This window comes from Durio zibethinus, chromosome 2 (genome assembly GCF_047325235.1).
Source record: "Durio zibethinus cultivar Kanyao isolate XHJ-2024 chromosome 2, ASM4732523v1, whole genome shotgun sequence".
Lineage (NCBI taxonomy): Eukaryota > Viridiplantae > Streptophyta > Magnoliopsida > Malvales > Malvaceae > Durio > Durio zibethinus.
The window spans coordinates 12,049,930-12,063,866 of NC_143163.1; the positions used below are offsets into that span (position 1 = coordinate 12,049,930).

Genomic DNA, 13,937 nt, shown 5'->3' on the forward strand with positions numbered 1-13,937 from the left:
ATTGCGGAATTCATTCAAGGAAACTTGTGCCTCACTCGCACTTATCAGCGCTGTAGAAATGCAGCAACTTTAGGGGCAATACTTTCTCCTGCAACCAAGAAGCTCAATTTTAGGGGTCCCTAAGTTTTCATTGGTATAAAAAGAAACGGTGAGCAAAAGCCTGACACATGAGCCAACTTTCCGGACTGAGAAGGAAAATTACTAAAAGCCTATTGAACAATTAATCTCCAACATTTCAGGATTTTTCATGCATGCTCTACGAGCATCGCTTACTTTAATGTTATATTTAAACATCTAAAAGGACAATAAAAACCATGTTAATCAACATAGATATATATGCCTTCTCATAATTTATATAACATATGCATTCTGCCCATTTTGAAAGATATAATTAACGCCAAAAAATTTCCTTGTACCACAGCATGCAGCTCAATGTTTCAAGATCGTAAAATGCGTACCTGAGAAAGACAGACATCAAGCTTCTCCAGCTCATCTCCCTCAACCTCAATACCGGTACCTGGGCACTCTGTGCAGAGTACAGAAGGAATCAAGGTCCCTGTAGGTTTAGTCTCTTCAACCTTCTCCACCTCATTGCATTTGGATCTATCTTTTCTCCTAGACCTTCGATTTCTTTTTTGGATTAACTGAATGGTTCTCAATCCTCTCCAGCTCACAAAGCTGTACCCATTAATGTATAAGGCATCAAGTGTGAATTACATGGAATGCCTAAATGTAAAAATGGAAATATGATAAATGTAAATATAACTTGAACTTAGAACTGTCAAGAATTAACATGTTAATCAAAGCTTAAAGCTGAGACTAAGAAATAGGCCATACTGACCAATATAATGCAAATTTAAGGGGCTCTCAATAACTTAGAAGGTGAGCCAAAGCCAAGTTGAGTAGAGAATCATACCCCATTAACATTTCTACTACTGCAAACAAGTTTTCCAGTATTCAAGTTCATGAGCAATGCTACATCTTTTTCAGGAAGCATCTTTTGCTGACAGATATGTCACACATTCTTTCAGCAGCTATACGCTGTTGCCGCCTCAACTCTCGCCTTATAGCCTTACTTGACATAAATCTTGTTAGCAGAAGCTGGTTATCATATCGATCTAATGCCAGTCTTGAAGAAGCATTATTTGAAGCTGAAGAGTCTTCCCCTCAAAGATTCACTTATATCCTCGGTCAGAAAATGACTTTTTCCTTTTCCTACTAGCAACTTCACCATTATACAACTCTGTGGGGGAACCAGATGTTCATAGTGATTTGATATCATCGAGCAATCCCTTTCTGCCTAGATCATAATCATAAGCAAAAGTAACAACAACAAATTCGTGCTTTGTTACCTTCAACTTATCATCATTTTTGGAGCCTCTTTTCCCAATCATTCACACCATATTCTGCTAGTCCCATTTGGAACTCCATCCTTCTCACAGATGATTTCTTCAACTCATCAAAATCAGCAGAAATGGCTGCTGAAAGTATAGTATTTGGTTCCCTTGAGAGATCTTAGGCTTGGATTTTAGCAAGGGAAATCGTAGTCTTTGTATCTTCATCTGTGCTCTAAAATTGATAGTGCGACATTAGCCTTCACAAAACCACTTACAAAAAAAATTAGTTGTTGCTACTCAAATTATAAATTATAAATGTGGAAATCTTTTATCAAGAAAAAAGAGAGAGCAAGATTTGAAGAAAAAATAATTCTTCAGTTTCCAGGAGAGAGAAATTTTGTCGTATGAGTTGATTATATATCAAATTACATGATAATGAAGGATGATTTAACTTTAAATAAGTGATATAAAATATAAATTGAAACGACATAATTGTTTCATGATAATTTTTGCCCGTTCATGGTCATATTAATTGCTCCATCATCGCTTGATGGACCAAAAATATTGCTCTATCTGAATTAACGTGCGTGGGCACCATTGGAAAGCATTAACTGCTTTGCAAACCGGAGTTTAGAAAACAAGACTCTGCAAAATAATATTCATATTTGCTATTAAGTAGGAACGCGTGTCTATCTGCTAGCAATAGTCTTTTGCTCTTTACTTGATTTTTTGCTACGGAAGTATTGAAAATCAAAATGCAAATTGTGATTTACAAAGTCGTCGGGCTTTGTTTCCAATATGAATTTTTAGTTTTTAACCCTCAAAATCTACTATAGAACTTCGCCTGATTGGACCTATTTACAACAACTTAAATAATTTGCTTTTACGTAGTTCAAATATTAAAGTTCCTGTGCAGTAAATGGCCCATACAAAATTGAAAACTAATTAAAAATAATATATAACATTTATACATTTAAAGTGCATCAAATCTTTTTTAAAAATGGTGTAAAACATGAGTGTAAATGATATGATAAAGCCTAATACAGACAATTTACAAGTGTGATAAAAGCTGTCTGGTTAATTTCTGTATCCATGCTTTAAAAGCTTACGGAATCAAGACTCACTGGGGTCCCAATTATTTCCCATTTAAATGGTGCCCTACAGCTCAAGGAAGCTCGTTCACCCAGCATCATATTCGCTGAAAGCTGCAACGTCGCGAGGAAGGTTTGCCTGCTTTTTACTAGGAATGTGTATTTCTAGTAATGAATAATCTAAGCAGTAGGGGTTAAAAAAAAGAAAACAGCTAGTGACATCTAAACATTAATTGTTTAATGTCTTATATATTTACTCAGATATTTAATAATTTGCATATTTATTCAAAATTTGACTTGATATTTTAAATTTCAAAAAATTTTTAAATTTAATTCAAATTAAAAAATTAAAATTAAAATTTATTTATTAAATTTAATTTATGTAATAAAAAATTAAATATATATTTTTTAAAAATAAAATATAAAAATAAAAATTTTCACATTCATATATATAATTATAATTTATAAATTTTATTCAAAACAAGACAGTTTTAATACTTTTTATTTAAAGTTCGATTCGAAATTTAAATAAATTTAAAAATTATATAAAAATTTATTTAATAAATTTTAATGTTTTATTCAAATTTTCTTCGTATTTAAATGGATAATACATGTCTACAGTAATTTATTGCAACTATATACGAAAAAAAACCTTCATTAGTTTATTCAACCCCACAAAATAAGTTTTTTTTGGATCATCCTCATAAAAAAGATAAAGGAAAATAAAGAATTGTTAACTCCTAAAAAGTATAAGCCAAAGAGAAATAATAACTAACAAGTCAAAAACCAAATAATCAGAGCTTTAAACAACATTAAAGATCAACTCATAAAAGCTAAACAGTAACAAAAAAGTAACAAAAAACAAGAGCAAACCCTTCAAAATCTAAACACCCCGCCCCCCCCAAAAAAAAGAGAAAACTTACAGAGATCTCCACTAGGGAAAATCAAAGCTAAAAAAGGGAAAACAGGAATAAATAAGAAGTGGGCATTGAAATATAGATCGAGATCAAGCACAGTGAAGCCTAATCATCAGCCTCTAATATGCTTGACTTTATACCAGCCTTTCTTGCATGAATCTCCCACGATCTTCACGCCCTTCTTGAAGAAAACCTTGAGCTCCTTGGCTCTCTCCTTTAATTGCTGCTCGAACCCAGCCATTGAAACGAAAGAGAAGAGATGAATGGGAACCAAAAAGTTGCAGGAATTGGAGTTGTTTAAGCTGCGTGTGCTGGTGTAAAGTGTAAAGTAAACTCCTGGAACCAGGAACTAAACTCTGGGCTGTTTTTAAGCTGACGAGGGAGTTGAGCTAGGCCTCGTGGGATCCAAAGCATCTTCGATACGTGGCGGCCATCTATGGGTCGTAGGTGTTTTGAATTTTGTTATCGACACGTTGATTGCGGGATAAGCATAAGCATGAGATGAATACGTGGGATGTTGAATGCGTTTTCAGCTTTCTGTGGGCCCAAACTGGACCACTTTATGGTGGGGAGACTGAACAGTATCTTCAATTGTCTTTCCAGTTTGAAGTAGACGGATGAAAGTAGGATGCTACTTTTGGACCCAACAATGGGAGCCTTTATGGGCTCAAGAGACCTAAGAATTGTTCAATATACTATAGTATATAGTAAGAAAAAAACTGAAAGGGAAAATTTTCAATTGGATGTTAGTGCGAAAAAAACAAATAGTAGTGGTCTTAGTAATTTAAATAATGTTAAAAGTACAGTGTTAAAATGTTGAAATAGTACTATCGAGAATTACTGATGCTGATGGAACTTTGACAGTTGGCTTAAAAGTTCCTAAACCAAGGGTACCCCACAAAGTAACTGGTTGGCATTGTGCTCCAACAGACATTTTAAATTAAAGGCGCTTCCAGCGGTTTAAATTTTTTTTTTTTTTCAAAAAAGGGTGATATCATAGATTCAAAGAGGGTACGATACAGCACCACGTTATTACATTACAAATATTTTTAATTTTAATGATATGGTTCATAAAAGTGTAAATAATTTTTTTTTATTAACTTAATAAAATCATCAATAATAACTTAATTTTTAAAGACACTTTTAATCTATATATAACACTCTTATCTCTCTCACTTAAAAAAGTTGGATTTTAAAATCACAAACCCACGTATAATACTCTTTATTTCTCACGTGACTTAGCAAGACTCTTAACTTAAATTTCATTTTGCCCTTTTTGTTTTTGAAATCTCTTTCACACTCTCTTCGATCTCTCTTGCTCTCACTCTTACTCTCACCACTCTCTTCGGTCTCTATTCGATTGGTACAAACTCTGCTACAGACTACCAATCTGCTACTAATTCTGCTACAAACTTTGTTGCTTCGATTTCTTCTGCTTGTAGCTTGGTATACACGATTTCCTCCGCATTTCTTTGATTTCCAGCTAATAATTCTATGCAAATCGTTTTTTTCATCTATTGTTTTTCAAATCTATTGAATATTTTCGTAATTTTTTAAAATCCCTAATTTTTCCTCTATTGTTTCAACTCAATCGTTGTGCTAAATTTCATCAGCGCCTTTTCGAAGCAGCTTAATCGTTGTTCTACCAGCTTCATCGAATTGAATTAGCTCGTCTTTCGCTACCTTCAAGAGTCAGGTCAGTTCAAAATTTTCTTTAATTTGTAATCTCTTATTACTACGATCTCTTTTTTTGAAAATTATTTTTGTTTTTGTTTCTTTTTAATTTTACATCCAGTGGAATTTTTTTGTTTCGCTGTATTTGCAATTAGTAATTTGAAATTTAAACAGTATATTTGTTTTTTCTATTTTGAAACTTTAACCCTCATAGATGAAAAACCTAAACTGATTGGAACTAAAGTTTTTGGTATGGTTAAATCAAATTTTCAGGTTTTTGGAATTCTACAGGTTTTTTTTTTTTGTTGACCTTCCTGTTGGGTTTTGACTTGGTACGTGATACTATACTCTAGGCTCTAAGTTATGTACACAGTGTTTTAATAACTCTTTCTGAAACCATCATTGTTCTAGGGAATTTGAGGGCCGGTCACAATTCACTTTAGTCAAGTGAAATTAGAGTTCATATACTTACACCTATTATATATCTTCTTTGTTATCATTAGATGAATCAATTTGAAAAACTAGAGAAAGCATTAGAGTGATATTGTATAGAATATGACATATTAAGGAACTAAATACTTGCAAGTGCTGTCAAGAGTAAAGTTGCTCTAAAGAACGGTTGTGGCTGTAAGAAATTTGATCACTGTGCTTACCATGAAATGCTAACTTTTGAAAAGGAATAAAGAAAAACGTGTTTCTTTTTGTTAAATTTGTCCATATGATTGCTTATTTAAAGCTTGGCATATGCCTTAATTTGTTATATGCTTATCCTCGTGCTGTTACTTAAAGCCTAGAGTATAGTATCACATGGTTAGTAGTTTTCCACAAATTGCTTGGTCTGCACATTTTCTTCTTTATCTTAAATAAATTTCTTCTGTTTGCAAATTCAATGATTCAAGACAACGAGCATACAAAGATAAACAATGGCAAAAGGCTGTTGGGTTTTATACTGAAGCTGTCAAGCTTAGTGGCAATAATGCAACGTATTATAGCAACAGGGTTGCAACATATCTTGAACTAGGAAGGTAATATTTACTTTGAGAATGATGTTCACTTAAGATCGATGAGAAGGGCTTCCATGACTCTAATCCAAGGTTTCTTACTCTATCTCTTTGCTTCAATTTTATATTATTGCTTTCTGTTTTATGTCATTAATGCATATGAATGATGTGTACAAAGTTTGTCAATTATTAACCATAGACAATCTCTACTTGTAGACTTGTAGTAATCAGTTTCAAAATGATAAATTCATTGATGGTTTGGTTATGAAGTTGGAATGTGTCCTCTATATTGTGTTAGGAAGGAAAATCCTTTGATCTAATACTTAAGTTTTGCTATCTCGTAACTGATATTGTAGGTTGCCTATTAGATGCAATCATTTTCACTTCCCTCTGCCAAACATACCATAATTCTAGTGTATTTGATATAGACATCATAATACCTGATATTCTAGTGTATTTACAGCTATGGTGCAATAAAAGCCAAAAAGGGGAATCCACCTATAATGCTAGCAGTCCAAGAGGGCTTTTGGACCTTTCAACAGTGTTATTCAGGAATCGGATTATATTCATTGGGCAACCAGTCAATTCACAGGTTGCTCAAAGAGTTATATCACAGCTTGTGACTTTGGCAGCTATCGATGAGGATGCATATATTCTGGTATTATCATATTTTTACTAATTGTCTCAACTTCTCTATTTTTTTCTTTTGGTGCATAGAGCTTTAAATCCATAATTTTGGAACCTGTTCACATTTTACAACTTTAACGTGTACCTTGTCAAGTGTATTTGAACTGCCCTGATGGAAGTAGCGATTCTGTCTTGTTAATTTATGATTGCATGTTTTGGGTGAGATTTTAAACTCTGTTGGGCCCATTCTTTTGTATTTTTTTCCTTGTTACTGCATGCTATGACATTTTAATACATATTCTGATGAAAACAATGCTGCATGCTTTATTTGAACTTCTTATTTTACTAGCATGAATTGGTCATTATTTCAAATAAAGCCAAAGATTGGCATAGTTTCTTTTGGAGTAGTTGCAAGCCAATGAGCACTTCTTCTTGCTGGTGGAGAGAAGGGGATGCCTTATGCAATGCCAAATGCATGCATTATGATACACCAACCACAAAGTGGATTTGAGGTATGATTTAACTTCTTGGTTTGCATTACTAGTTGCTACATTTAGAAAAGAAAAGCTTTTAAAGGGGGATGAGAAGATTTGAAATAGCTAATGCATATCTTGGCTGTATTGTTCGAGGGGCAAACTACAATTGAATGAAGCTTGTTGTGCTGTAAAAGATAAATTCATTTCTTGTAACAAAATTAGAGACACTATGAAATTATTTTTAAGTTCTTGAACTCTGTGTAACAAACATGAAATCACTTCTCATGTACTTGTTGAAATTTATTGGTTCTGTTTCTTTCTCTTTGAAGGGTCATGTTGAAGATGTCAGACGTCAAGTGAATGAAGCAGTTTAATCTCACCATGTAATTTTCTTTTTCTTATATTTTGCATTTTCTGAGTAAGCTACCAATGAATCAAAGGGATTGATCTCCATGTTATGCTTTCTAAATTTCCTTTTCATATAAAAGCTTTTGCTATGGTCATACAGATACTTACCAAAGATAGAAATACTCTGCTAAACATTTAACCTTTTTCACTACTACTTTTGTTGTAGAATTTTGACAAAATGTATGCGGCTTTCACTGGCTAACCTTTGGAAAGAGTGCAATAATACACAGAAAGGAATCACTTCTTATTTGTTTCTGAGGTAATGTTGCTTTTTGATTTTGTTAAAAACGAGGTAATGGTTCTCAGCATCAATGTTTGCTGAAAACATCTTGCCTAACGCGTATCCCTCTTCTCTTTCTTCTTGCTTACCTATAGGTAGGAGGTAAGGAGAGTGACAATAGAGTTTAAATTGATTTTCCCTTTTAAGGGCCTATAGAGTGATATCTTTGTGTTTTAAATGTCACGGCATTAAACGGTTTCAACAAATTGAAAGAAAAGACTAACAGGTTTTCTATCTTCCTATTGGTTCTTTAATTCTCTCACAAGGCTACGGAGTTTGGGCTCATTGATGGTGTATTGGAAACAGAATATTAAACTCATGTTGAACTTTACAAAGTCCTTTGCTGCTAAGCTTTACGTCATTACGAACCTTGATGTACTATAGCTTAATTTCATAGTTATTGGTAGTTGTAATTATGTTTTGAATTGGTGTTTGTAAATTTACACGCAAATTATTTGAAATTATGATGTAGTCATTTAAAGGTTGATAGCTTTAGAATGATGTTCACTGTAATACTTTGAAGATGATACTACTGCATTATTATTTTATAATTGATATTTTGATAGCTTTTTTGGTGTTTTGATAGTTTTGGTATTTGTAATAGGATTGGTAGTAGGTTGCAATTTGCCTTTGATGGTTATTTGATGTTCTAATGATAATGGGCTATATATATAGACTCTTCAACTCAGTAGCTGCAATAGTCAAGAAGAGGCTATTGGCTGCTTAATTTATGCACATGTAATATGATTGTTACCTATTGGGCTAGTGACTACTGATACACTAGTTATCAGTCGATGCATGCAGCTGTGTCAACCATACGGATTCCTGGTTCGGGATGTGGGCTACTGGCTGCTAATTTAAGTAGCTCCTAATAGTATGAACAAATTTTGAGCTGGTTATTGAATCGTCCGTGTATGTCCATGAACTGCATCAAATATCCTGCTTTTATAATTAAGAGGCAACGGGCTACTAAATCTCAATACCTGTGATATGCCAGGGCAACTTGTTTGTCGCCTCCTTATTTGGACGTAAGCTTTTATATATAAATTCAAAGTTTCCCCTAATATTAATTGATTGGTAACTTGCCGGTTGCTTCTAGAATTGAGTTAATAATGGGCAGTTACTCCTACAAATTAAGCTTTTATCAGTCTATGGCACTGTGTCAAAATATGTTTTAAAATTCCCTGGACTCTAATAATTCGTTGATTCTTGTGCTTACGAGTGGAACTCAATGCCCTACTTTTAAAACGGATAGTGACCATTTATTATGTTTCTTTGTGGTGCATCTGCCATCTAGCCAATAATCCTTCTTCAGTGACTTTAAATGAAATTTGTACTCAAGACATGGACTATGAATTCGTTCTTTATTTTGTCACGTAGTTTAAATGCATGAACGAGTGTGCATCTTCAGTCACTACTCACTAGTCTCCTTCCTATAGAATTCTTTATTTATTCTCTTTTCAGGTGCTCCAAACATCAAAAAAGCACTGAAAAGCCAAAAGTCCGAAGTTGTGTGTAATAAAATTTCTCAAATCACAGTGCTAAGAAGTTTAATTTTCATTTCAACAAAGGGTGCATTTACCTTGCTCCTGGATAACCAAACTTCTCTCTTCTATTTTAAAAATCGAATCATGATATAGAATTAAAAGTGTACTATTGATCAATATTTAAAGCAAGTTGTAGTGATCTTGCCACATGTTTTAACTTTTTTTATTTTTAATTCTGTTAGATGAATAGAAAAAGAATACTCTCTTTTTCTTGTGAAGGTGAAATGGATTCAGAAATATGAAGGTGTGAAAATAAACAAATCTTGCTGTTTATTTCATTTGAGAGAGTCATTAGACAATAGCGATGCAGATACTACTATAATGTTTATAATGTTTCCTCTTCGCGTCTTTCTCGTAACAACTAACAAAAAAATACCTAATCTAAAGTTAGTAAAGGGTAGATCGGCCAGGCAAGTGATTTAAAGACTCTGATTTGTAGTTTTAGATACCCAAGTGTGCTACATGATTTCTTTTTTTGGATAATTGAAATTTATTTAAAAATCCAAAAAAAGGCAGAACAAGTATGCTGCAAGAAGAAACATAAGGGGATAGCCGCCGAATATGCTAGCTAGCTAGTGGTTTGGCTTATAACCCAAAGAACTTTGTTAATAGATTTATAAACTACGTTGTGAAAGAACAAATATCAGCAGCAACTTGTTGAAAAGCCAACTCTGGAGACTTCATCTTCCTCGTATGCTTTCTTGAATTTCTTTCCCTCCAGATGTAGTAAATAGAAGCTGTCCAGTTCAATCTAACTAGTGTAGCTTGAAAAGGCTTCCTTTTTGAGTGTGGATACTGCCCAACTTGTGCTTTATGATTTCTGGTTGGTCCTTTTGCCAGGTCCTAGTTATGCTTAGGTGGATACTCAAAATTTATATTCTTGGATAGTTGGATGAACATCTCTGCAGAGACGGGATCTACCATGGGGGCAGCTGCCCATTGAGATCCTAATATCCCTTAGAAATTATTACAAAAATTCTTTAAAAATTTAATTTTTTTTATAACTTGCTCCCACTAAAAATGAAAAAATATATATATGACACTTTTATAAATATTTAAAGGAGCAAAACTATAATTGCAATATAAAGAATTTATTTTACAAAAATAATAAGGTCAAATGTATAAATATAAACAAAATAAACATTTATAAATAGTTTTTTATTCAAGGACCATAATTTCATTTAAAAAAATAAAATAAAAAGTGATATTCTTTCTACTCCACCTAATATTTGTTTACTATTTAATCTTTTCCTTTGCATGGTGGAATGGATAAAGTCCTCATGCCACACAATTGTCTCACGGTTAAGCAAAGGAGTTATGCTTGGATCAAAACTTCTCTTTGGCCGAACATGATAGAGTCCAAGTAAGCTTGGATTAGCATGCAACCCTTCTTGGAAGTTGTCTAGCCGAATCCATCATGGGAGAGTCCTTGTGCAAGTGAAAATCTATGAATGTGGATCAAGGTAGCTCAGCTATGAGCTTTAAGATTGGCCCAAATTTACTCCTTGTATGCTTGTATACATGACTTGCATGAAAATGATATTTATGAGCTTGAAAAATCCAAAATCATGAAAAAAACTTGAAAAGCACCAAAAATCATCCAAATTTTAAACATTGGCACCATTTTTAGCACATCAAAACTCTATAATTAGGTGCTATCAATGCTTGTCGAAGATGGTACTAATTGATTGCATGTTATCCTTTAATTTTGGTAAAAATTATCTTATTTTCTTTAATGTTTAAAATTAATTCATTTTTCCTTTTCTCTTTTTTTTTTCCTTTTCCTTTCTTTTTTTTTTTTTTTTTTTTACAAAACAAAAACAAATAAAATTGTTTTCAAATTTAAAACAAAACATTTTTTTAATTTTGGATCAAAATGAAAACACTTTAAATATCGAAACACTTCTTTTACTCTCCTATAACTAGGTAGAATTTCAAAAATATTCCAAACTTAAAGGTTTTTAAATTGCCCCACAAAACCAAAATAATAATTCTCATAAATAATAATCACCGAAAGTCCCTTTATAATTAGGCAAGATCTTAGTGATTATATTTATTTTACATATTATCTTATTTTAAAACATTTTACTTTAGAAACCAATTTTTGAATGCAAATGCATGAAATGCATGAACATAATAAAATTTGATGATTGCATCACAAAATAATATGAATAAAGTATGAAAGCATGATCATATAAATATGCATGTGATGATAAGATAAAATGAAATGTAAATGCATGATTGATTTAGGGTTTGAGGGTTGGTTTTAGGGTTTAGGTTGGTTTGAGATCTAGTTTAGGGTTTTAGGGTTTAAGGTTAGTGTTTAGGGTTTTAAGGTTAGGGTTTAGGCTTTAGTGTTTAAGATTTAGGTTTAGGGTTGAGGTTTAAGGGTTAGAGTTTAGCTTAGGGTTTTAAGGTTTAGGGTTTGATGGGAGATTTGGGTTTTAAGTTTTCTTTTTTTTTTGGAAATGTGTATGAAATAAATGCAAATTACAAAAATGTCATTAATTAATACATGTGTCAAAAGCATGACCTTTAAAAATAATTATAAACTAAGGTATTTTCAAACTTAATATCACAAATATGTAATACATAAAAATTCAAGACTAAAATAGATCAAACATAGAAAACTTTAAATTTTGATTTGAATGTTCCACCATTATTCATTATTAAACACAACCAAACAACTTCAAAGATTCATAAAAAACAACCATCAAACAATATTTTTTTCAATGAAACTTTTGTTCAAACATGTTAGAAACTTACCAAACATCATAGAAACATAATCTAATGCCTAAAATGAAGAACCATCAACCATCAAGGAATGAAGGTTCAGCCAAACAAAAGGACATTATGGCTAAACTTACCTAGCCTATCTTTCAAGCATTTTTTCCATCCTATGTCATCCAAACAAATATTAACCACTTGAAACTTACCTCATGATGGGATTTATAGCATTAAAAAAATTTTAAACAAACATATAATGATCCAAGAATGGCAAAGAAATCATGATAACAAAAATGGTAATCAAACAACAATACATTCATCCAATCGACCAACAATCATGTTAAACAACAATATCATCATTTAAACATGGGTTAAGTACATAACCCTTAAATTTTATAATTTCTATCACATTGGTACCTAAAATTTTTTTCTCATATTAGTACCTAAACATTCAAATCCGTTATCACATTAATACCTGGAACTAACACCATTAGTCAACTTTACTGACATAGCATAAACATCCAATAAGATATTGACACGTATAATAAAAATTCAGCCACCACCACATCATCAATGTCACGTCATCTTTAAAAGAAATTTTCAAAAAAAATTTAAAAAATTTCTAAAAATTTTTAAAATTTCTTTAAAAAATTCTAATTTTTTTTTAATTCTACAAGTTTTATTAAAATTTTTTAAAATTTCTAAAAATTTATAAAAAAAAAAATTTAACAACTAAAAAATAATTCTAAATAATTCTAAAATTTTTTATAATTTTTAAAAAAAATTTAAATTTTTTTGGAATTTTTTTTTGAATTTTCAAAACAATTTTTAATTATTTTAAATTTTTTATAATTTTATGACATTTTCAGAATTTTTTAGAATTTTTTAGAATTTTTTAATTTTTTAGATTTTTATAACTTTTTAAAATTGTTTTGAATTTTTTTTTGAAATTTTCTTTTAAAAATGACGTGGCATTAATGATGTGGTGTTGATTAGACTTTTTGACACATGTTAGCATCTTATTAGGTATTCATGCTACATCAGTAAAGTTGTTTAATGATGTTAGTCCCAAATACCAACATGATAATGGATTTGAACATTAAGGTATTAATGTGACAAAAAAAAATTTTTAAGTACCAATGTGACAAAAATTATAATGTTCAAGGGCTAAATATGTGTTTAACCCTTTAAACATCATAAGCTACCATTTAAAGCAACAAAATGATAAAGAAGGACAAGAAGAGGTTTAGCCAAACACAAAAATACTATGATCAAACCCCTAAGTTCTTTTCAATGGTGGATTCATGGTTTTTGTCACTTGAATTTTGGCTTCAATCTAACTATTGGTTAATTGGATAAAGTTATTTCAAGTTCCAAGTAAATAAAAATGAATTAAAAAGCTTCAAGAAAAACAAAAAAAAATGAATTAAATCAGCATGATAAATTTTATGAAATGTGATAGAGAATGCATGCAAATAGAAAAATGGTGTTATGAAAGTATACTTTCAAAACCAAGTACAAAAAAAATTTTTCCCTTTTTTTTCACAAATTTTTTTCTCAATTTTTCTTCCAACAAGCTCTTTTGGTTTTTCATGAAAAAAGACCTCTCCTTTATGAAGAAGAAAGCCACCAAAATATCTATTCAAATTAAATCAAGCCTTTAGGATCAAATCTCATCTAATGGCCAAAATTTTCCCTTGTTTTTAATCTAAGAAGCAATCTTTAGCCATTGGATCAAGATTCCTTATGAGATCTAATGGTCTACATTGTTCGCTGCAAATATTGGATTTTTACAACCCCTAAACTAAGTGAAAAAACTATTTCACCCTTGGTACAAATTTTTCAGTATTTG

General features: G+C 31.5%; 2 pseudogenes; one reads left to right on the plus strand and one right to left on the minus strand.

Annotated features, from left to right (window-relative positions):
* Positions 1-201: 201 nt before the first annotated feature.
* LOC149520004 (uncharacterized) lies at positions 202-3,586 on the minus strand (annotated as a pseudogene).
* Positions 3,587-3,846: 260 nt separating this feature from the next.
* LOC111308450 (ATP-dependent Clp protease proteolytic subunit 6, chloroplastic-like) lies at positions 3,847-8,376 on the plus strand (annotated as a pseudogene).
* The last annotated feature ends 5,561 nt before the right edge of the window (positions 8,377-13,937 follow it).